Source organism: Tursiops truncatus, chromosome 7, assembly GCF_011762595.2.
Source record: "Tursiops truncatus isolate mTurTru1 chromosome 7, mTurTru1.mat.Y, whole genome shotgun sequence".
Lineage (NCBI taxonomy): Eukaryota > Metazoa > Chordata > Mammalia > Artiodactyla > Delphinidae > Tursiops > Tursiops truncatus.
Genome location: NC_047040.1, coordinates 67,568,182 through 67,592,233, shown reverse-complemented (window position 1 = coordinate 67,592,233; position 24,052 = coordinate 67,568,182). Strand labels below are relative to the sequence as shown.

Here is a 24,052-nt window from a genome sequence, read left to right as displayed (position 1 = left end):
TGCTTTATCAATATGAAGTTGATATGAAGTCTTTGATATGAATATGAAGTCTTTGATCTTTTGGATATCTCTACTATGACTTTTTTAAAAAAAAGTTAATGCAGTGTATTCCCTTTTAAGAGGAAAAAAAATCTTGTTTCTTGATTAAAAAAAAAAAAGAAAAGAAAGAAAAACCCAACACCAGTTTTTATGTTGTGCCCTATTCAGCTGACACTGTCCTTTTGGAAAGCCAATGACTTGTTAGTATCCCTAGCAGCAGTGTGAACAGATGCGTCCCTGACAGGCGATGGATGGTCAGGGTCCATCTGGCCAGTGCAGCTCCGACAGAAATGATGTATACAGCTTCATCAGTGAATGACTGTCATCAATCGTGGGCCATGGGTAGCGTAAATGACAGCTACGCTGCAGCTGAGACCCCAGGTGTGAGACTGAGGAGGACTGATTTAAGAATGCTGGGTAATCAGGAGTGTATAGGCTCCTGGACTTTAATTTGTATCTTTAACCTCCTGTAAATATCCTGCTATACTGTAGCAGGTATGTGCTTTTTAGTGCCTCATCATGAAATTAGCTTCAAGATGACGGCTGTTCTTTGCTCCCTTTTAACTACTGATGACTTCAGTTCCCTATCTCCATTACCAAATGCATGAAGGCTGCTGTATGGTGTGGCCCACAGTTTAATTATTACCTCATTGATTTTTCATGTATTTCAATTTTCTCTTCTTTAAGTCACAGTGGCTGTCCTGTTGGAGGGATGTTTGTTTTTCTTTCCAAGATCTCCTTATGGAATCATTTGGAGTCAAAGATGTTTTTGTTTGCCTCTTCTCCTCCCCCATCCTGTCTCCACCCCTCCTCTGGAATGTCTAACTATACCAGTCTGGAGGTGGGCTTTCACATGCAGACAATCCAGAAAGGAACCTTCCTGGTTTGTACAAGATCTTAAAAAGGAAACAGTATTCCACTGCTTACTCACCAACAAAAGGTACCTGATTTTTAAATGTTCTCTCTTTAGTATGCATTAAAGATCATGCATAATTTGCATCTATTAGCATTTTATTATACCACTGGCACTGGGGAAAGGAAAATGAAAACAATTATTGTATCCTCAGAGGACATTTCTTTACTTATAACTATTTTACAGTAAATCATTTTTGTTTATCAGTTTACTGGATACAGCAAATATAGAAACACTGGAGACAGAGAGAGTTCTAAAAGTCTAGGAATTTATAGAGTGGCTCCACATGTTTTCACTGAAAGCTCTTCAAATACTTCTAACTCATTAAAATGAATTATGTCAATTACCACCAGTAGATCTGGAAAACATTTGAATCTGTTGGAAGAGCACTTTTTTTCCCTTCAGTACCACAGAAATTCAGCTCAGCCTGATACAAACAAGTTAATGCAGCTTAAACAGTACCTGGATAAAAAAAGGAGACCACTCTTTAAGAATCCCCTGCTCACAATGGGAATAAAGTTGGCTCTCTGATATTCTGACCATGAATTAAGGAGTCAGAGGTTTAAAGAACTCAAGAGACCATCTGGTCCATTCCACTGCCTGTAGGAAGGATATACTGAAAGCACCCCAGATCCAAGAAAGGTTATTTTGTTTTTAATATACTCTGAAGGAAAAGTAGCGCAAGAAACAAGGATGCAAACACTTCAGGTGTCCCCCCACCTCTTGCCCTCACCAGAGGTTTAAAAAGCATGATATTTCTAACATTCTCCACTGGTCTTGGCAACGCCCAAGGCCTGCATCTCGGTCCAGATAAAAGAGAATCCAGTCATTTTTTTCTTTTATTTCTTATAAAGATGTCTTAAGTATTATTTTAGTGACCAATGCAAAACTCACTGCATCCTATTCTAAGAATTGTAAACAAAAATATATAGTTATGTAAAGTCAGAAGCAGAGAAAATGTCAGAACTAGGCCGCAATGTTTTTGGAGACAGATTTTAAGAATGTGAAAGGCCAAATAGTTTGTGGATTATAAAGTAGCATTAGAATTGCAGAGTCACCACATCAGTTAGCACTCATGATAGTGTTGAGAGATAGGGAAGAGAGATACAGAGACAGAGACAGAGAAAGAAAGAAAGAAGTCTTACAGAGCTAAAAAAAAATTGCTATAGGTATTTTCAGACCTGAGAAGCATCTACTACTAAAGATAACATATCAACTAATGCCTGAAGTTTGGAAACAAAACTGAACAAATGAATAGAAGTCTGCTTATACTACTGAACAGAAATCTGAAAATTTGTATTTCAGGATAGCAACAATAAACTTAAATGATTGAAGAGGTCTTTTATATAATTAATGTTGTAGTTCTCAACAGTGATCTGTGGATCCCAAATATGTTTATGGGTTTAGATATCTGCTAAAAATTGATTTCTTACAATAAAAAATGATGATCTTGACACTAAAAGGTCCTGACTTCATGAATTTTCTGTTTGATTTGGCTTAAGATATTGCTTGTTATTTAGACAGCCTATATAATTTCAGGATGATAAATGTAGATTTTAGAGAACATAATTTAATAGACATTTATGGACAATGAAATGCTTGTACCACTATTTGCAACCTAATGTATCCACAATTTGTATACTAAAGATTCTCAGTATACATCTATCAATAAGAATTAATATTTTCATCTAAGACCCTAAGAGTCATTCACTAGCTCTGGACCAATTTCTCTCTGTCCCATCACCAGGTTAGAGAATGACTTTTCATCTGTTGGATACTCTCACACCTACAGGGGAAGAAAAGGTAGCATACTTGGGCATATACTTCTGTTAGGGGGATTCACTGCACTTCCCATGTGCTGTTCTCTAAAAACCGACTTCTGATAAGGATTAAGAACAAACGATAGAATCCTCTAGAAGAAGAATTTAAACATTTTGCTTTCTCAGTTAGTGTTCTATTCTGGGATATCTTCCTCTTTGAATTGTTTTTTTCTTTTGGAATTTCATGAAACTGTTGCTGTATCTCAGAAGTGATTTTGTTTTTATCTCTTTTGAATGGCTTTCCTAATCTACACAGACCTAGGTGGACTTAGTAGGATCAGCCAGGGTTCAGGGAAAAGGAGACATCAAGGTCATACAAGATTGTTTCCAGTTCAGGCAGATGGAGTCTTAGTGACACCATGGTCTACTGTAGGTAAAAAGAATAAGGAACAGTATAAGGATCTGGGGCTAAAGCATCAGCTAGTAATAATGTGTCCATTTGCCTAGGGTCTCATTTGGAAACATGAGGTAGCTAACGAAGGATTTGGGATTTCTCTCAGTATTAATGTTTTATCTCTGTATTTGAAAACAAAGGAGGGACTTCCCTGGCAGTCCAGTGGTTAAGACTCCACTCTTCTACTGCAGGGGGCACGGGTTCCATTCCTTGTTAGGGAACTAAGATCCTGCATGCCACTCGGTGAGGCCAAAAAGAAAAACAAAACCAAAAAACAAACAAAAATAAAAAACAAGGGAGAAACATCCACTTTTCAGAAGGTATTTTGGGATCAAGGAAGAGACTCAGACCCTCCATTGTAATGCTACCAAGTAGGTTCTTGATTTGAGGTACCATAAGGACCACTGAGGACTTTTCCATCTATGCTTAGGTGTATATCTTTAGTTGATTACTTGAAATAATTTATGGAAGTACATTTTTGCTCTTAAGAAGGAGTTGGAAAGAGTCTATAGATCTATTCAAATCAGCATAGACTTGTATGTTAAGTGCTTGAAAGAAATTAGCAGAAGTCTAAAGGTAATATGAAAATATGATCTGTTTGATCACTTCCCTTAAGGGAAAATTCTGGGTAGATTGTGAGGACAGACACTTCTGCATTTAGGCAGGGACATAGGAATCAGCAGCAGACACACCGGAGTTGACTATTGGGAATGTAGTTTGAATCAATTTCCATTGAAGAGAGGCATGCAATTTGAAATTCCTTTAATTCTGTGTTTATAAAAAAAATCATAAAGTAGCCATATGTATTTAGATCACATACAGATCACAGACAAATTTTTTTTTCTTTTCCTTTACCCTCAAATTTGGGGTGGTTACCACAGAATCAAGCACAATGTAGGAGCCTAATCAATATTAGTTAACTATATGGTCAGGTTATTTTTTTTTTTTTAAATCTAGATTACTGACTTCATTACATTAAAAGTTATGCAAATTTTATGCCATGTAGTTTTTGTTTTTTGTTTCTTTTTTGCGGTACGCGGGCCTCTCACTGTTGTGGCTTCTCCCATTGCGGAGCACAGGCTCCGGACGCGCAGGCTCAGTGGCCATGGCTCACGGGCCCAGCCGCTCCACGGCATGTGGGATCCTCCTGCACCGGGGCACGAACCTGTGTCCCCTGCATCGGCAGGCGGACTCTCAACCACTGCCCCACCAGGGAAGCCCTGCCATGTAGTTTTGTTTCACTCTGTAAATAGAAAATCTAAGGCTGATTAAGGGCTGACTGCAGAGTGAGCTTACTCACTAGTTCAGAATGGTTGCCTTTGAGTCCCAGTCCAAATGGTGGCCAACCTTAAGAAATGAGCAGAGCTGGCAATTAGGTGGCACTGAGCACAATTCCCCAGAAAATGGCAGCTACAATGCAAGAAGAATGAGGTATGAGATCTTTACATTGTTTGGGATTTAATGATTTTCAAATAATCTCAAAAATGTTTTAATATTATCCAATATCAGACGAGATTTTTTTTTTAGATGCTGGACTTTGTTTCTATCTGTTGAACTATTGGATTCATGTCATCCTCCAGTTTCGGAAACTTAAGCAAATGGACCAAGAGAACTGGACACATTTGGCAGTTATTTTCCAAGTCCAACACCCTTTAGCCAAGCACCAGTGGAGCCCAACATCATGGCACATTTCCCCACAATATCCTCACACTTAACCAGCACCTAGGAGGGAAAAGAGTACGAGGGCTATTGAGCACTGAGAACTTTTCCAATGAATCACAATTATGTGAACACCTGTGCTAACTAAGTTTGTGCTGATCTACTGTGAAAATTTGCAAAGTGCTCAACAGCCCTGAGAATTTCTCATTTATTATCTCAGGTGGGGTGGTTTGCAACTGCATATTAGGTTGTGGTTTGAAGCATGTAAGGACACGCATTCAAGACCTCATCTAGGACCTTTTCATCCTACCTGCAGGGTGCAGCTGTACCTCTTAACAGGCCAGAGTTCTGCTTTGGAATTACTGCCCAGAAAAGTTAAGGACAAACACAAGAACCCTTCATCTGCAAGTGAAATGATTATAGAACACGTAATACATTTACTTACATTTCATGATGAAATATAAGTAAGTACCACAGGATTGATCTTGGGAAGAACCTGATGATCAATGATATTTTTTTGAATCTATAGGCTCATCATATATTAACAAACTGAAAAAGTATCAAAACTCTAAAGGATGAAAGAGGACTTTACCCCTAAATGTGAATTTTGAACTACCATTAATTTCTCTTCTTAAGAGATAAAGACATAGTGAAACTGGTCTAGATGCCAAAGGACCTATAGGCTACTTTATTTTTAGAGTCAATGATAGATGAGAATAGGAAAATAATTTGTGAATGAAGTCATCAAAATAGCTTGTTAAAGGCTAGATGTAAGCAGTGAAACTGAAATCAGTGAATACGCTGGATACAGGGTCAATTGTCGATTCCACAATAAAGGTTATAAATATGCTGGGGACAGTGGCTTTCTTTGAAAGTATTCTCTGTCTCAAGAAGTATAAACTACTGTGTGGTCACTGAATGTTAATGCAATGTCAAGGATAGACTTTTCTGTGTAGTTCTGTAGACAAATTGATACATATATACCAAATATTCTTTAGTGAAATACGTATTTGTTACTTCGAACAATTAAGCTCAGTAGGAGATGATAAATTTGAGGATATAAATGTAAAGACTAGAGATTATTCTGGCAGTATTAGGTTTGTTTTTTAAGCGATACACTAGACTCTGGAACTTATATCTAAACAGCATCATGTTCTTACCAATAGGATAAATACCCATGGTGTTCAGTGGCTAGTGCAGTTGTCATTGAAGAGGACATTGCTGTGTAAGATAATGGAGGAAATTATGAAAAGGGAAGTGCTGAAGTGACTGAGCAGTCCTGGGATAAGAATATCAGTGGGAGATGCTGGGAGAAGCACTGCTGTTGGGTACCTTGGCTTAATACCAAAGATTCTCCACATAAAAATTAACTTTTTTCCTGCATCTGGATCCATGACACTCATTTCTAGGAGAGGAATGTGTGAGGTTAGCAAGAGTATGACGAAGGGAGAAAAGGGTCATCAGGTTCGAATGCCTAGAGATTAGATTTATTGGGTTTTAATGAGCACCAGGCATAAGCTAAGCACTTGACTCACATTATCTCATTTAATCTTCAGAACGGCATAAAATAGAAATGGGTCTTATCCCATTTTGCAACATAAGGAAAATGAAGCTTAACGAGGTTAACGCATCCAGTTATGTAGAGTCAGACTTGAACCCTTGATCAGCGGATGCCAAAACTCAAGATTTTAGCTACTGCACAATACTGCCTCCCAGTGGCTGGAATTTGGTAAGCATTCAGCCAACATCAGCTGTTGGAATGACGTATACCTTAGGGGAAACTGGTCTTAATCCCTCAAGTTTATCTCGGTATCTCAAAGACATGTAGAAAGTGGCCTCACTTATCAGAATTATTGAGATGTTAAGTGTCACTTTTTATATAAAAGTGGCTGGTTCAAGCCAAGCTCCAAGTGTGACTGCAAGCAAACGAATAGGTGAGTGCATTTTGTTTATGAAACAAATACTTTTAGTTAATTCCTACTCAAATATAAAAGTGCTTGCTGTTCGCCTGAAGCATAATCTGTGCAAACAAAATTCCACCAAGAAAAAGATTCTGTAGTATCAGCATTTTAAACTTGTATGAATATTTCCTTCACTTGCCACAAAGCATAACATAAAATAAAATGTAAAAAAAAAAAGACATAAAAACTCAAGGGGAAAAAGAAACATTTTTGTACAAGGCTGTGAGCTATTAGCTCACAGAGTATGTCTTGGAGTGTTAAGGAATTTATTTTAGTTTTAAATTAAAGATGAAATAATACGTGTATAAGGAGGAACAAGATTTGGTTGTGCACAGAAAATCTTAGCCAAGGGCAAAATCCCAAAGTAGGTATTTTTCAAGTACACATCTCCAGCACACACACACACACACACACACACCACATTTGTTCTTCAATGCTCTTTTCTTACTTTTCTCAACTCTTAGTATCCACTCTCCTCAACCTCCAAAGCATTCATTGTTTGGTGCTTCCTCTGGTCCCTTATTCTTTACTTCAAAATCCCACCAGACAGCTTCTTGCAATACAGACTTTTCTTCTCTGTACCCATAATAACATGGCAGTGAAATATTCCCTATTTTTCCCCAAGATATTGTTAGGTTACTGGTTAACAACTCATATGAACATATCCCTTCTCAGGTCTTAATGAACGATAAAAGCTTAATGTGTTATTTTACTTAATCATATTTATCTCACATTATCTTCTAGATAAGTTGCCTCAAGACAAATTAATTCTAAATGATGGGAACTTCAGATCCTGTGGCAGGTTGCTGGGAAAGAAATTTTTGTAAGGCTGTCTTTGCTCCATGTTCCTTGAACTATGCTCCAAAGTTGGATGTTTACTTTACCTGTGTATAGGGCTGACCATAGTGAACAGGTGCATGGAAAGATTATAATCCCTGAAAAGAAAGGTCAGATAATGGCATTAATGCTGCCGGCCCTTACTTCCCATTAAATGATGCCTCAGTATGCAACATGCCACACTTGATGTCTGGTAAATGGATATTAGTGACCCTGAGTCAACAACCTTTGCCTTTTCTAGACATCTGATAGCATTGTAACATTTTAAATTTATAATTGTGTTTACTTTTAAAATGGAGTTTTAAAGTCTTTAAACTGGATAAAGAAACTGAAATAGAGGCACAAAAGAGCCTATAAATGCTTGGACTGATACCACATATCACACCAGTTTTAATATAACACAGCAGTTAATGCACTGAGATGGCAGAACCATTAGGATTGTATCACATTAATGCTTAATTCGGGGTCTTTAAGTATCTGTGAATCATCGATACGACTCATTGCCACGTCCTTTACCATCCACCATGTCAAGGCCTTGTCTTTATAATATTAATTGAATCTGGACTATAAGCTTTAAAAGTTTCTGGACAAGCTTCTTCATTTATCACGAAGACCTATTGTGGTAGCTCTAGCCTTTACTTTGTGGAATATGACAGAAGCTACCTTCTTTTTATCCCGACTTCTCTTCCCAACTGTGGCCAGCATTATCATGGTCTCGCCACATTTACATGTATCACAACTGCCAAAGGATAAATTCTTCCATAGTGGGGTATGAATTACTACAGAGGCTTATTGTGTTTTCACTGTCTATAACATTTTAAAATGTGGTTTTAAACAACAACAAAAATTTTTAGTATCAAAATTAAAACATCACAAACCAGAAAGGAAAGGATCCTTCTCCTTCATTCACTAAATTACGCAACATAGGTGGCCTTGTTCTCTGTTGGACAATGCATCTGTGAACTCTGTTGTATTCATATTCACAGTGAAGGCTTATATAGCAATTAAAATAAGTGAATCAATTCTACATAGATCAACATGGATAAATGTTGAAAACATAATGATGAGTGAAAAAGCAAGTAGCAGAGTAAAATTTACATTTATGTAAATTAAAAATCATAGAATATTATTTTTGAATAAATACCTATGTAGTAAACATATAAAAACATGGATGTGAAAGTTACAAACCAATTTAAAATAGTGCCCTTTTTACCATGGGAAGGAAGGGAAAATGATAGTGAAAGGGCTTCATGACATCAGGAGAGGATACAAAGGGGGTTTTCAACTGTCTCTGTAACATTTTATTATGAAAAAAAATACTTGATGTAAATAAACTTTTTCTAATGCATTAATATTTGTTAAATCTTAGTGAATATATGAGTGTTTATTATTTTCTATACTTGTATGTGTTTGAAATATTTAATAATAATAGTAATGAAAATGATAAGGGAAACTTCCAGTTCAAAATGGGAACTGGCTAGTAATTCTCAATATTGTCTCTTCCAACTTTGCACTAAAATTCCCAAGGAAGGAAGAGAAAAGATGAAAAGCCACAATTCAAACTAGGGCAAACCAACAAGCTAACTCTAGAATCTGGGAGGAACGGATTCAAGTTAATTATCTCATGGGGCTGGATGGAGAAAAACTTGCCTGGGTTTTGGGTAATAACATGTGTCTGCTTTGCTTCCTGGGGGCAAAAGTTGTATATGTGTAATAGAAGGGGGTGTGGGTGGTTTGAAGTTTCCTCAAAACAAAACCTTTTAAAAATAAAATGAAGCATGCCTCTTGGAATATTTTGGGAAATACAGAAAAGGAGAAAGTAAGAAAGAGGAAGTCATAATTCCACTGTGTAAAACCAGCCAGTCCTGTTTTCAAGCTCAGAGCTACTGTGCCTTCTGACAGTGGAGAAGGAAGGGAGTCATTCAATGACACTGCTTTAATTGAGTGTACCAAGAGGTGGTAATATATATATATATATATATATATATATATATATATATATATATATATATTTGAGATAGGACATTTTCTTTTTCCACATGAAATGTTTTTCCTGAATCTCTTTATTGCCTATTCCTTTCTTAACTTTCATTCTCTATAGAAACATTCAGTGTCTGGAGAACAAAAAGGAGAGAAAAAAAGAAGGTTTTTAAATTAAAAAAAAGCTAAAGCATGCCACAGCATTGTTGGGAAGAACTGAAATTACATTTTGATCCTTTAACTTTAAATTGAGTAACTTAATTTGCATAAAGCAACATTGTGAAGATAAATAGAATACAAAAATGAATTTCTGGATTTAGAACTTCTCCTACTTTTATATCGAGGATTTTTTTTTTGTGTGTGTGTGATCAGATCGTATATTCCTCAAAAAAAAAATGGTTTTAAAGGAAACTCTGGTCCACCTTTATCTCTAATGGCCCGGTTGGGAGTTGCTATAATAATCCTTTTGCTTTTATGTGGCCATCTGGAGGCCTATTAAAAGGAGTGTCTAGAACAGACTCCCCAAGTGTGCTGAGTTTGTACATTTTCACCAAGTCACCAAAACAGGAGCATTTTTCCGACTGCAGTAAGAAGTGACCCTTTACAGAGAGGGGTTGCGTTGGGGGGCTGGCACGTGGAGAGAGAGAAGAGACACAGAACCAGCAAGAGACACAACTTGACTTTTCACCCTTGCCATTGTGCAAAAGTAGTACGAAGAGTGGTTGATTCTGGTGCATGTGTTTTAAGGGTACAAAGATCTACAGCAAAGTTTCTTTACACCTCTGGGGCTCTGTGATGAGATGGAAGAGGTTAGGGAATGTGGGAATGGGAAACATTGAGAATTTAATGAAGCATCATGTTTCAACTGGATAATATTCCGTTTTGATTTGTGTGGAAAGCAAATATGACATATTGAAATAATATTCCAACTTCCCAGTTTTGTGGCTCAAATAGATACACAGAATATTCTTGCCTTTCTGAAAACTATACCTTTCATCAAAAGTATAATCCAACAGAGTTTAGGAAGTAAGGGTAGGTTGTGAAATGGAATTAGATAAAAGTTGGCATTTGTCTTCAGTAGATTATTAAAATCGCCACAGTAAGAAATCTGCTCATAAAGACAGAACAAGCTAGCAGGGGCTAGATATCATTTGTCCAAAATACAGTCTTTCTCTACACTCATTAACCATCTTGCCCAGTAATGTGGCTGTATCCTATTAAATCTGATACATCAAAAATTAAAAAAAAATTTTAGTTGCTGTCTCAAACTGCACTACAACTCAGATCTAGGACCAAATAAGATGCATTAATTGCTTTACTGCTTCACCGCAAAGCCTCTCTTAAAACGTAATTCCTTAATGAAGTCCGTTAATTTGTTCATGGCAGTACACAAGCTGTTCAAAGTGACATAGAATTGCACTCTGTTTTCTAACCCCTGCAGTTTCTTCTGTTAGTCACTCTGTCTTGTGTTGTTATCCCATGGATAGTAATTATTTTATAGTGGCTGTAATTAGGAGAGAATTAGGCTTGGTAAACAAAACCTGCCTTCTCCTGTTAATAGCTAAGGATAATAAATTTGGCTCTGACATTCACTATATTTGGACAAGGCTTGGCCTACTTCCAGTTTTCCCAATAAGAACTTTATTATATAATTATGCCTTGGAGAGGCTCATATTACAAGGTAATTTTTTTTTTTTTTGTAAAGACACATATTGCATGGCTTCCAGCCAGTAAATGATATACTGTAATATGTGTCTCCAATAAATGTTTTAAACAAGATCTCTCTAAGCAATATCCTGCTAGAGCTACACACTGCCCTTCAGCATATATTATTTACAGGATTTGTCTGTCGAGTTTTTCAGAATGTAAATTATTTCCTTTTGCTCACATTGTCCAACATTATAAGTTGTGAAAAAAAAAAGCCTAAATTACTTCTATCAGCAAATGACATATTTGCATCTTCAACTTCCTATGTTCTAGCTCCTGAGGGTAGTGTCCATTAGAGGGAACAAAAAAGAGGGTATTTAAGCAATGTTCTATTCTTTTGTAAAGATTAGCTGTTAAGTTATCTTTGCTGGAAACGATTGATTTTCTTTTCCATGTTTAACATAAGTGAAATAAAATTATTGTGTCCCACTGCAAGCCAGATCTCTGATGATTCATTTGCCTTTAGTTGAACCCTTACTGAAAGGGTCATCAAACTTGTATAGATCAACAATAATCCATGACATCACAAAATGCTAGAGTGAAGAGAACAACATTGAAAACAGGTTCAAAAGCAAAATCATAAAAAGAAACCATCTACTTAGGAAAGTCACAATACTAATTTCAGAGCAAGTAAAAAGGTGTTAGGTTTTAAGTAAATGTAAAAAGAGTACATAAGATACTGTTTTCTTAGAAGTTAAATTCAAAATTAGAGCAATTCTTAATTTTTTAATATTAGGCATAAAGAAGTTACAAAGAAGAACAATAATATTTTAAAAGGTACTTTGGATTTTTTTACCCCAGATCCTGAGGTTATATTTAAAACCCAGCGTAAAGTAGAAAACTAAAACAACCCACACATGTAAAATCCATCCTTCCCCCCACCCCCAATTAAATATATCTTAATCATCCGCACACTAGAGGCAAGAATTTTTTACTGGGATTATCTGGATATCTGTCTCTGTTACTTGGCATGTGTATCATGTGTCACGTATGTGTATCACCTGGCATGTGTATCAAGGCTTACAAATCACTCTTAAAGAAGGAGCCACCTAGTTTCTGAGATGGTTATCAGCCTTGACCTTGATTAGGGATTTCCTGTTTAGTTAGTCAGATTTTCAATGGGCCCTGCTTTGGAAGTTCATATGAATTACACATATGCAAAAAGTCTTCCTTCAAGTGAGGTTCAATTCCCATTCCAGCCTCTCTGTTCCTCTTTCTGGAGAAGACAGTAAGTGGCTGCATTTATTCTTCTGCTGAAGTCTAACCCTCCCTTTCAGCATAGGGTGACCTGAATTGCATCAGATACCTTCTGGAATCAGAAGTTCCATTGCCCTCCATTCGCCCCTTTCTGCCCTGGCATTGACCAAGCATGGAGCCCAGAGCTCTCAGTAATTGTTCTCTACTCATTTTCACAAAGCCTTTCACCTAAAAGAATTAATGAGCATTTATTATATTTCTGTTTGCTAAATAGCACAGAGTTTTGGCATTCAAATGTAATGCTTACTTTAGGAAAAATAATCATAATTCTTGCTCTGTGTCAGTCAGGTTAGACCATCAAACATGTATATTCTAAACTGATATGATTGTTGGGGAAATTTTTGGTAATTCGGTTTAATTTAGCATTTATTGAGTGTCTACTACATTCACGGAAGTGTCATGAAAACCAGGAAAATTTTAACGTAGGGAAGGGTTTTTTTAATTAGCTTAAGCAACTCAAGGATAAACAAGAAAAGATCTTGTTTATCCTCAGGAAATCCCAGAAGGAGGCAGAGGTAAGTCCTGTCTCTGGGACTGGCAGTGACTGTTATTGCTGCTGCTGCTTCTTTTCTTCTTTGCTCTTCAGAAGAAACAAAGGCACAGTAAGATAAAGTTGCATGCTTAAAACAATGCAGTAAATCAGTGGTGAAAGATTGTCCAAGACCAGTGATTCAGAAGCCAGTCCTCTATGTGTTGCTCCTGTCCTGTTCTGCACTTTTCCAGTCATACTGGAATTATGCTGATATAGTCTTTAATTAGAAAAAAATATTGATTTTACTATTGCTGATCAGTAGGTAGTAAATCTTTATTCCTTATAATAACAGTAATCACAAAAATAGGGCAAGAGAATGGGAAAGTATTGCAGGTTTGCATGTACCATGATACTTTTTCCTTGTGACAAAAAACCTGCATGGAACTAACATCATTAAATGACAGGTTTCACATTTTTAGTAAAAAAGGAAGTTATGTTTCAGGTTTTGGTCTCTTTTTAAATAACAGGAACTGCTTTATTAAGATGCAAAAAATACCATTACCATACTTCCTAAGTGGCTAAAATAATCATTTTGATGAGTCTGCAGATATACTGTCAGAGAGAGACACTTTGGATTTTGAAGGCACATGCTGGCACTAACATTAAAGACCTTTTGTCTCTATAATGAATTTGAAAAAAACAAAAATAATGACTCAAAAAATGACAGAATCATAAACACTAGAGTTGAGAAAGACCTATTAAGTCATCTCATTTAGCCCCCTCTCCCCTCTCACACGGCTCTCTAGAGGACATTTGTCCATTAAAAATTAACATCATTCTAGAATTGTGTCTTCACTTCTGAGGAGACACTTTCGCTGTATCACTTTGAAGAGAGCAAGCTTAAACCTTGACTCGGTACCTGGCCCTGGTCTTAGCCCTATACACAACATACCAGCTAGGTGAAGATCTTTTCTTTTCTTCCTTCTATGACCTATTGTGTCCTTGAAATTTTCTGCTTAAAAAAGTCCCTTCTAACTTCAAAGTGTATGACAGTCCTATGGAGTTGGGTCATGATTTGGCCACTCTATTAAGTTGTTTTAATCCATTCTCATAAATCAATCCCTTTAGCTCCTTCATCATGGTGGTGGCTGTTTTGTGACATCCTCCCATTTTTTGACGTGATTCTCATACTGGAATCTCTCAGCCCCAAGCAGGATTCTAGGTGAGGACTGTGTCTTGGCAAGCTCAAAGTAATCGTAACAGTCCATAATTTTGCAGGTATTAGTACACTGCGGAGGAGAGGGCAAAAGCTCCTGAACTGAAAGAAGGAAAAAACACCCCACCCATAGTATTTTGCTGATCCTTTATCCTATACAGTGCATTCACTACAGAAAGCATCCCCATCCTACATTATGTACTATAATATATGGTCTGGCTGGAAAAGACAAAAAGTCAGTTTGTATCAGAGCAGTTAACTTGGTTTCCACAATTCCTCCCCTGCTGCTCTCCTAGTCCCACTTCAGCTGTATTTCACTCCATTAACTTCAGCAATGGGTATTTGCTCTCAATAAATGTGTGTGGGTGTGTATGTGTGTTTGTATTTGAAAGGAGTTTATGCAGACTACTCCATATAGCTCCAAAAGTGACTGTACAATTAAAGAAACTATTTCCCTGCTGTTGATGGTTATTTCTTAAAACATCATCTGTCAGCCTAGCTACTGAGATTGATGTTCTGAATATATTTTTCTTTTTAAACCCGATGGAAATATCTTCTTCATGTCTTCTTTACTCTTATCCTCGATCTTTCTTGCAGTCTGATTGTGAGATTAATTCCCAGAGGGCTATCAACATCCACTATGGATGTTAAAGAAACGGGTTCAGGTTCAGGTCTTGTAAGGTTCTGAACTCTCTGCAGACTCTTCCAAGCACTTTGAACTGAAGTTTTGAATTTTTCTATTAGTTAGTGGAAATGGTAAAATAAGCTCAAACACAGTGACTTCCAACTGTGGTGAGTTTAGCACAAATCTGATCTGCTCAGATGGGGCAAAGGACAATTTGGGGTTTACCTGGGAAGGTTACTATAGTCACAGCATGTTTTAGTATTTGCTGGAAAAAATAGTATTTTGGACCCAGTCTTAACATTAATAAACTGACATGTAAATTGGATCGAGTCTCTTTTATACTGACAGATATATGCCATATGATGGAGTTTCAAAAATTTGCTTGAGAATATCTATGTTCATTACTCAGAAGCTTATTAAATACAGAAAGACCAGTATCTTTGTCAGTGAAATTTTGGGTAAATATTGAGAATGCCAGCATAATTTCTTAAGCTGGCATTTATATAGAAGGCCAGACATAGGTTTTATAAAATGTTTCTGAAATAGTATCCTGAAGTGCTCAATAGGAAAAGATGAGCTGTGTATTGATGTCCAAGCTTAAGAATTTGGGGAGACATCCCTTTGATCAGAAAATGCATCTCCTCTATACAGCAGTTCCTAAGGTGTATTTTATAGGGAAAAGGACCTTGTATACATACCTTAAAATGAGGTTTATACTACAAATATATCCAGCAACATTTTAGTTACCCTAAACTCTAACTGATTGATCATTTATAATGTACAGGTTTTAATGAGGAAGGGTAAAGACCCATAAGAGGTGTGATTAAGGTAGAAAGGAGAGACCTGACATTCTGAGAACAAACAACATTTTTCTTAATTGCAGCTTCTTCGGATCAAGAATTAGGTGACCTTGTGAAAAAAAAAATCACTTACACTCCTTCAATGTCAGTTTCTTTATCTGTTAAAATGTGAGATTAGATATGATCTGTGCAGTAGCCTTTTATTTTTTCCTCAATATGAAAAATATACCTCTTTTATCAGGTAGCCGTATCTGCGCCTTTGGATTACAGGATAAGAATCTAACCTCACTAGCCTAATGTGAGTCTCTATCTGGAGAAGCTCAGCTTAAACAGAAACATACAAAAGCAGGAGAAAATCAGCACTGTCACCAGAAGGGGGCACCCAGAGAGAAGGTCCACAGCTGAGGTCTCTACCCCATTTTCCATCTTCCTGGAACTTTGTGGTTCAGCAACTCTTTCAATGTTGTAAGCTGTCTCATTAGAGTTCCAATAACCTCCCTTTCTGCTCTTTTAACTGAAACCCAATGAGAGTCTATTTCTTTTTCTTTTTTTTTTTAAATTGGAGTATAATTGCTTTACAATGTTGTGTTAGTTTCTGCTGTACAATGAAGTGAATCAGCTACATGTATACATATATCTCCTCCCTCTTGGACCTCCCTCCCATCCCATTCCCCCATCCCATGCATCTAGGTCATCACAGAGCACCGAGCTGAGCTCCTTGTGCTTTATGGCAGGTTCCCACTAGCTATCTATTTTACACATGGTAGTGTATATATGTCAATCCAATCTCCCAATTCGTCCCAACCTCCCCTTCCATCTGTGTGTCCACATGTCCATTCTCTACGTCTGTGTCTCTGTTTCTGCCCTGGAAGTAGGTTCATCTGTACCATTTTTCTAGATTCCACATATATGCATTAATATACGATATTTGTTTTTCTCTTTCTCACTTACTTCACTCTGTATGACAGACTCTAGGTACATCCACATCTCTACAAATGGCCCAGTTGCATTCCCTTTTATGGTTGAGTACTACTCCATTGTGTATATGTGTCACGCTTCTGATGCCTCCAACCAAAGGACGTTAATTGACACAATCATTTTCCTGCAAAATATCTTGTCTGATGCAATGAGAGTGACCTTTCCCCTATCCTAGTGGTTCCTCACTTTGGCTGCATCAGAGACTTACATGGGGAAAGAGGTGGCAGAAGCAAACAATATTAGGTTCAAATCCCAGTTATGATGAGTCAAGCCACTTCTTCTGTCCGAATTTTAGTTTTTTCATTTGTTAAACAGGGACCCTAATATTCACCTTGAAGTGTCAACAGGATAGTTCACTGAGGATAGCAACTCTGTATTAGGCACCTTTGTTCACCTTCTAACTCAGAGCCTAACTCACAGTAGGCTAGTTTCAAAGAATGGGGTTGGTAAAGAGTCAGACCTGAGTTTCAGTTTCAGGTCTACTTTTTCTATCTCTATGACCCTCAGCAAGTTTTTAAAAACTCCCCAATCTGCAGTTTCCACATGTTTTAAAGTGGTGATAATAGCCACTTCTTTTTAGTGTTGCTGTGAATATTAAACTAAATATAAACATGTAGAAACTGATATTCTTACAATCAATGCCTACAAATGTTTGTTGAAACAACTGAAAACTGGACTTCAAGAATCTATCTCAGCAAATATTTACGAAGTATTTTAATGTGTCAGAACTGTTCTAAACACAGTTTATTTCCTTTTCATTGGAAAGATTGTCTCCAATGATATCCCCCCATCCTGTATAGAGAGAGTATTGATTATAAACTTCAAAAGGCCATGTGCACACTCCATATACATCCCCAAATACCTGCCATTCTGGCTTTCTGTCCGTTAAGCAACTTAAACTCAGTCCTGGCTCTGGGCCTGAGTGCTTACTGATCCCTCTGTCATAAGCTTTTCCTCCAGCTTGTCAAATAACCAGCTTCTTTTCCTTATTCAGATCCAGCTTAAATGTCATCTTCTGGATGATCAGTCTTTCCCTTTCACACTCAATTACTTTATTTCTTCCATAGCACTTATCCCTATATGAAATCATCTTTGATAATATGTCTATATATAAATATATAAGAATATAAATAAGAATTTATATAGAAAGAGACTGTGCCCTTCCACCAAATTATACTCTCCATGGAGACAAGGATTATATTTTCCTTGCCCTAAACAGGTGTCATCATATAATAGTTGCTCAATAAAATTTTTAAATGAATGAATTAATAACTGATGAATATATTTTTTGAGAATGCTTAGTACTTGGCAACTTAACAATAGCTCTGGGGCTATGAAATACAGATCCTTAAACCATAGTCTTTAAATTTCTCTCAGAAAAAAACCAGCATAGATGACTCTTTTTTATGTGATGGTATCTGAGCAGAACCCAGTAGAAAACACAGGGAACAGACCAGCCCTTGAAGAAAACAAATGTAAAGAGTGTGCTGATTAGTTACATCTGCTCTGGTGCTTGCAGGCACAGCAGAAGGTGAGTCTGCTGACGGTTTGAGAAGAAAATGTAGGGTCCCCGGCTTAATAAAAAGCAATCTTCATCCTCTCTACAATCCCCATGGGGTTCATTCACTTGGAAGAGTGACATCAGTGCATTCAATTGAAACTACCAGATTCGGTGAAACAAGCACTAGACACAAGTGGCAACCACATGTTTCTCCTTAGTGATGGTCCTGGCTGGTGACCAATTCCAGAAAAGCATTATGCAGGCTGGGAATTTGAAAGGCCAGAGGAGCAGCTATCTTTTTTTTTATGTTTTTCATAACAAATAATAGAACATTGTGAAGAAACACAAGGGAGAAGGATGCCAAGCAGGGCCGCTGCAAATAAAACCAAGAATTCCCGAAGATACTGAGGTTAACAAAGGAAAAATGCAGCCGTCGTGAATGCGGTTTGTGTCTAAATCCTCCACCCAGTACATAAGGGGATGCCTTCACTTAGCTACTGCTGTCCCTGAACAGAGGTGAGAGGGATGCTGGTAATAACAAAGACAGTCCCCAATGATGGCAAGTCTAATTACAGGAGGAAAAAAAAGTGCAGGGAAAGAAAGAGTTTGGTTTTCCCAAGACGTCACTTTATTACCAGCCTGACACGGCAACTTTAAGGGTCATTTCTTTACGGTCACTAAAATACCAAAACAGTCAGAAAAAACAGCAGAGGCCACAGCCAAAGCCCCTGATGCTTCATTTCTGAAAACATTTTCCCACAATGGCAGCTTTTAAAAATTGTTTTCCCCCTTTTATTTAAAGAACCAATTTTGTTCCTCTGGATATCTGTAAATAGTCAACAGGATAAAAAGAAGAGGGAGGGCGGGAGGAGAAAGGTGAAGTGAACACACACAGACACACGCAGAAAGAGAGAGAGAGGAAGAATGAGAATGAATAATCCAGAGGTTTAAAGCATTAAGAAAAGTATAATACTATTGTTTGGAAAAATTTTCTAGAAATTAGCAAAATATCTTACCATGTACATTAAATTCGATTTTTCTTGAATGAGTAATAATCTTTTAAAATGTCTATTCTCAGTCATTAAATATGCTAAAAAGAGAATGATAATGAATGTTATAAATCTAGAGAAAGTTCTTTTAAAATATTGCTATTATTCCCACAGCATATTCTAGTAAAGAATATCGATTATAGTTAAACAGTTATAAATGAACACAATCTCATTTTTCTGGCTATGAGCCTGTTAATTCAGACAGGACTTAACCTCAAGGAGTCTGAACTCATAAGGATTTACCGTGTACATAGTGAAATGTTTAGAAAGAGGAGGGAAACCATAGGTGAGGCACATGTATTTGGAACTACAAACATCCTCAGAGAGTAGGTATCCGCCACAGAGTTGCTTGTAAAGCAAATTTCTGCATATGAAATCTTGCAATTCCATCCCTTCCTTTATAAAATCTGACATGCCTCCACTGAGAAAACCTGGAATCACAGAGCTTCAAAATCACATTAAATGGTACTGCAAACCTTTATTAATTATACATAGAATAGCAAAGTGATTTTTTCCTCATATAATAACAATTATCAGCACTAAGTTACATGATATAATGCATATTTTGACTGTCAGTTCCTGAACCCATGTTTTTTGTTTATTTGTTTTTGTTTTTCCTCCATGCCCAAACGGTACCACAAAATGTGGGCATGAAGTGAAAATCTTTAGACCTTCTGTTGTAACAGGCGTATCATTTCACTGCCTCAGGCAACTGTGGAGAATGGAACTGCTATCAGGAAATTTTCCCCTCTCCAAGTATGTTGATGAAGTAGGATCTTAGATTTGCTTTCTTCTCTCTCTTATGCTGATATTTCATTTTACTTCTATAAAATTAGACAATTCATTCCTACTCTCAAGGTCCTGTATGTAAAGAGCATAGATTTCAGTTTGCAGATCTTTAGAATATGTCTATATTATAAAGCTGATCCCTAACTAATCTCCCTACTTTCATCCTTCCCTCCTCCTTCCATTATTCTGTGCAGTGAAGCTAGAGTATTCTTTTAAACAAGGAAATGAGATAATGTTACTAGGACATTAGAAAAAAATCTTCCAGTGAGTTCACACTGTACCCAGAATAAATCCAAAGTTATTGCCATGGCCAACAAGACCCCGACTGATCTGCCCCCGCATATTGCCCCAGCCTCTATCTCCACCACCCACCACTCTTACTGAACTTCCATCAAGTTCCTTTCCTCCTCTAGGCTGGAGCTCTTACTTCTGCCTGGAATGACTTTTGACCTCCCTTTCCTTTGAGTCTCACTTCAAATGTCATCTCCTCAGAGAGCCTTTCCCTGGTTAAACTTCTAAAGTGCTTTCTTCAGTTACTGTGTCCTCCCCTAGTTATTTCCTCCAACTGCACTCTTCACAGTCAGTACTTTTGTTGGTTAGTCATGTGTTTGCTTTGTATTTTCTGCCTGCCCTAGCCTACCACTAGAATAAAGCTCCAGGAGAGGAAAAATCTTGTCTGTTCTGTTGACTTCTGTATCTTCAGAACCTAGTACAGTGCTTAATATACAATAGATGCTCAATGAGTAAATGAATGAATTCAGTGTTGATGAGAGTTCTGTCGTGTCTTTATGAAATCATTGAACTTCCAAAGAGGTAGACTGTTACAAGGTAAGACTTCCTGAATCCTGATCAGATAGATCCTATAGATAGAGAGATATGAAAGGGAATTTTTAATTTTGACTGAAATGATTTAAACTAAATTCTTTGCCTAACGTATGGAAGCTTTTTTCTGTGCTTGAATTCTTTTGTTACAGAGCTATGTATATCTGTGGTTTTTTAAATGGCCATACTCTTGACTCCAAAAGCTCAAGGAACTCATAGAACTGGTGATAGAGCTAATTTTATACTTATCACTAATCATTAACGGTACTGAACCATTGACGATTACCACTTATCAGTTTGTAAACCAACCCTTTGCAGAAAGCATCACCATGATGCTAATAACAAAAATTCCAAAGTTATTCAGATACTTCTGGCACCAGCTTTTTATTGAGTGAGAATTTAGGGATAAAAGGGATAGAACCAATAATGAATAAATTGAAATTTAAAAAATAATAAATGTTTTCATTGGATATATTAAGGTTTTGATGAATTTATTTATGCCTTAGGGGAATGTTTGAGTAATTGGAATGCATGTTACCCGAATGAGATGACTCATTCTGAGCGCCAAATAGCTTCACAATGGGGGGCTGGTTACCAGAAAGACTTAACTACCTTTTTGTCCTACATGATTCTTCTTTTGGTTGGTCCTCTGGATCTACATCCTTTATAATAAAACTAATCTTAACTATAGCACTTTCTTGAATTCTGTGAGCTGTTCTAGTGAGTTAGTAAACTGGCGGGGGTTATGAAAAACCTCAAATTTTTAAGCCAGTCAGTCAGAAGTGCAGGTGGCCTGGATTGTCTGGGGCCCCTCAAAGTGAAGCTGGTGTCAGAACATGGGGCAGTCCTGTGGAGAACCGAGCCTTAACTTGTGAAATCTGATGCTAACTCTAGTGTCAGGATTGTAGTGTAGTACACCCAAATGAGGGTGAACAGAATAGTTAACTATTTCCTTAGTATCCTAAAATGAATCCAACTTTCCCAATCTCTTCATTCTTTATAACTGCAAGAAGTTTAGTGCCCTCTCCAGTTAATTCTGATGGCTCCTGCAGAGGGACTCGTGGTTGTTCAACTTGAACTCATGTTCCTTGATCAATTTTTATTCCTTTGTCCACTCAACAACTTCAACTGAGGACTTAGTAAGGACTAGACACTGTGCTGGATCCTGGGTATTAGGGTGTATCAGCGCATAAGACAGAAATGGTCCTTGTTTTAATGGAGTTCGCAGCCTATTGGCATAGACCAAGATACTCCAACAAACAGACGACCATGTGAGTGATTATAAATTGTGTCCCTTTATCCTTCCTTATGCCTTTCCCTTTCCTCAACAATTCACTCCAAGCAATAGTTACAGCTCATTCTCTTTTATTTTCCGAGTTGCCACTAACAAAGTACGTCTGTGTCTTACAGACTTTTTTATTGGTTTGGGGATTAATGCGGGGAAAATACTGCATAGAGTTAGAAACAATTTAACCTAACTGTCAGACATCATTTTTCTAAAATTCCTAATCCATCACAGCTACAGGAAGTCCATTTTGGGCGATTTTCCTCAAATCCCTGCCAGGCCACCAAGTTGCTGCGCCTGCTTTCTCCTTTCAGGGAGGCCTCTCTCTCTCCTCATTTAACTTAAAAATCCCTGCTAGTCTATTCTGAAGAGCTCCCTTATGGCTCAGTGTCTTACTTTTCTTTCTGCTCAAAGAACGTGGATACCTGCTCATGACCAGCAGGTTCATTAAAATATGTCCCTACATAAAATAGCATGCTTCTTTTTATTACATCCCAGGCCCTGCCACCACCAAATGCAAAAATGTCTTCACGGTAAAACATAACGTCATAGTACCAGTAATGTACTACAAATATTAATGCTAAAGGCTTTCTTTTCTTAAACACTTTTCCTTTTCTATTGCATTATTCTCTTTCCTTTTGTCCAGTTTGAGTATCTAAGATTGCTCAGAGTATGTTTAGGTTAATGTTTAGTTTACATATTTATTACTACAATTGTAAGTAATCATATGGGCAAGTATTATGGATTTTATTTATCCTGTTTTTCCCTTTATTAATATAGGTTATTTAAATATTTATATCTATTTATATCTGTCTCTATCTATCTTTATATTATGAGAATATGTGTGTCTGTATATATGTATACATACATAATTATATATAATTATATTATACTATCAAAATTTGATATTAGCAAAGTGCCATTATGCTATAGAAAGACTGATGTTGAAAAAGCAAGAAGAAAAGGTCTGTAAGCATAGCTTCATTTCATTTTTTTCTTCAGTTAGGCATTGGTTATTTCTGTATGCAAAATCATTTAAACCATATTTTTTTCTTAAAATGACCAGTCAAATAAATGATTTGAATATTTATTTTATTTGCAGAAATAAACTGTTACGTCCCTTACTTGACTAATTAATTTTGTGTAATGTAGTCCTAGGTATTGCCTTAATATTCCTTCTACCAAGCACACTTCCTATTGATGTGACGTCAAAGGACTTTGCAGTGTGGACAGACCCATAAATCTACCTAGTTTCATACTGAGATGAAGATCTCCAAACTCAAATTCGGTACAGGTCATAAGCAGTGCAATGAATCACATTCTCCAAAGGCATTTGACCTGACTTCAAATTATTTCCATGTTTTGTAGATGCAACAGACTATATAAGGAAACTTTGTCCCTTTTGCCTATAATCCTTGGGAGATGCTGTGTGGACATCCTGAGTGTATGTAGCATGTACGTAATACTGGATCCCAACTTGGGTATCATTTCCTGGACTACAATGAATCCACTTTTATCTGACTACATTCAGCCTGCAAGAAGTATTTTTAAAGTGCCTACTATATGCCAGGCACCTCAACAGGAGACCTGAGAGGAGAAAACATCATTGCCTCTTTGGTAGCCAGTTGAAAACAACAAAAACAGAGACAAACACTCATATTTAGAGATTCTCTTCTCTTTTGTTGGAAATGGCTCATTGCAGTTCCTCCTCAGTGTAATATTCTAACACAGTTGGTTGCCAGACCCTGCTTAGCTATTATCATACAGAGCAAATAATTTTTAGAGCTATGAGTTTCCTGTTTTTAAAGAAAACACAGAGCATATAGGAGGAGAGGAACAGATCTGGCATTAGTTAAGGCTTTAATGCCAAAAAATGAAATACTAAAGTAGACCAAAATAAACCACTATAAAATCTGCCTGTCAAAATAGGAGTTATGTCTGTGCTCTG

General features: G+C 37.0%; 1 long non-coding RNA gene across 1 annotated transcript in view; it reads right to left on the bottom strand.

Moving 5' to 3' along the window:
• Nucleotides 1–1,003: 1,003 nt before the first annotated feature.
• The window catches only part of LOC141279085 (uncharacterized), a 112,642-nt gene continuing 89,593 nt past the window's right edge, over nt 1,004–24,052 (bottom strand). Inside the window, exons 5-6 of the long non-coding RNA XR_012332839.1 lie at nt 4,467–4,576; nt 1,004–1,067 (exon numbers count right to left, since the gene is read on the bottom strand). This is a non-coding gene — a long non-coding RNA (uncharacterized lncRNA). The remainder of the gene's footprint in view (nt 1,068–4,466; nt 4,577–24,052) is intronic.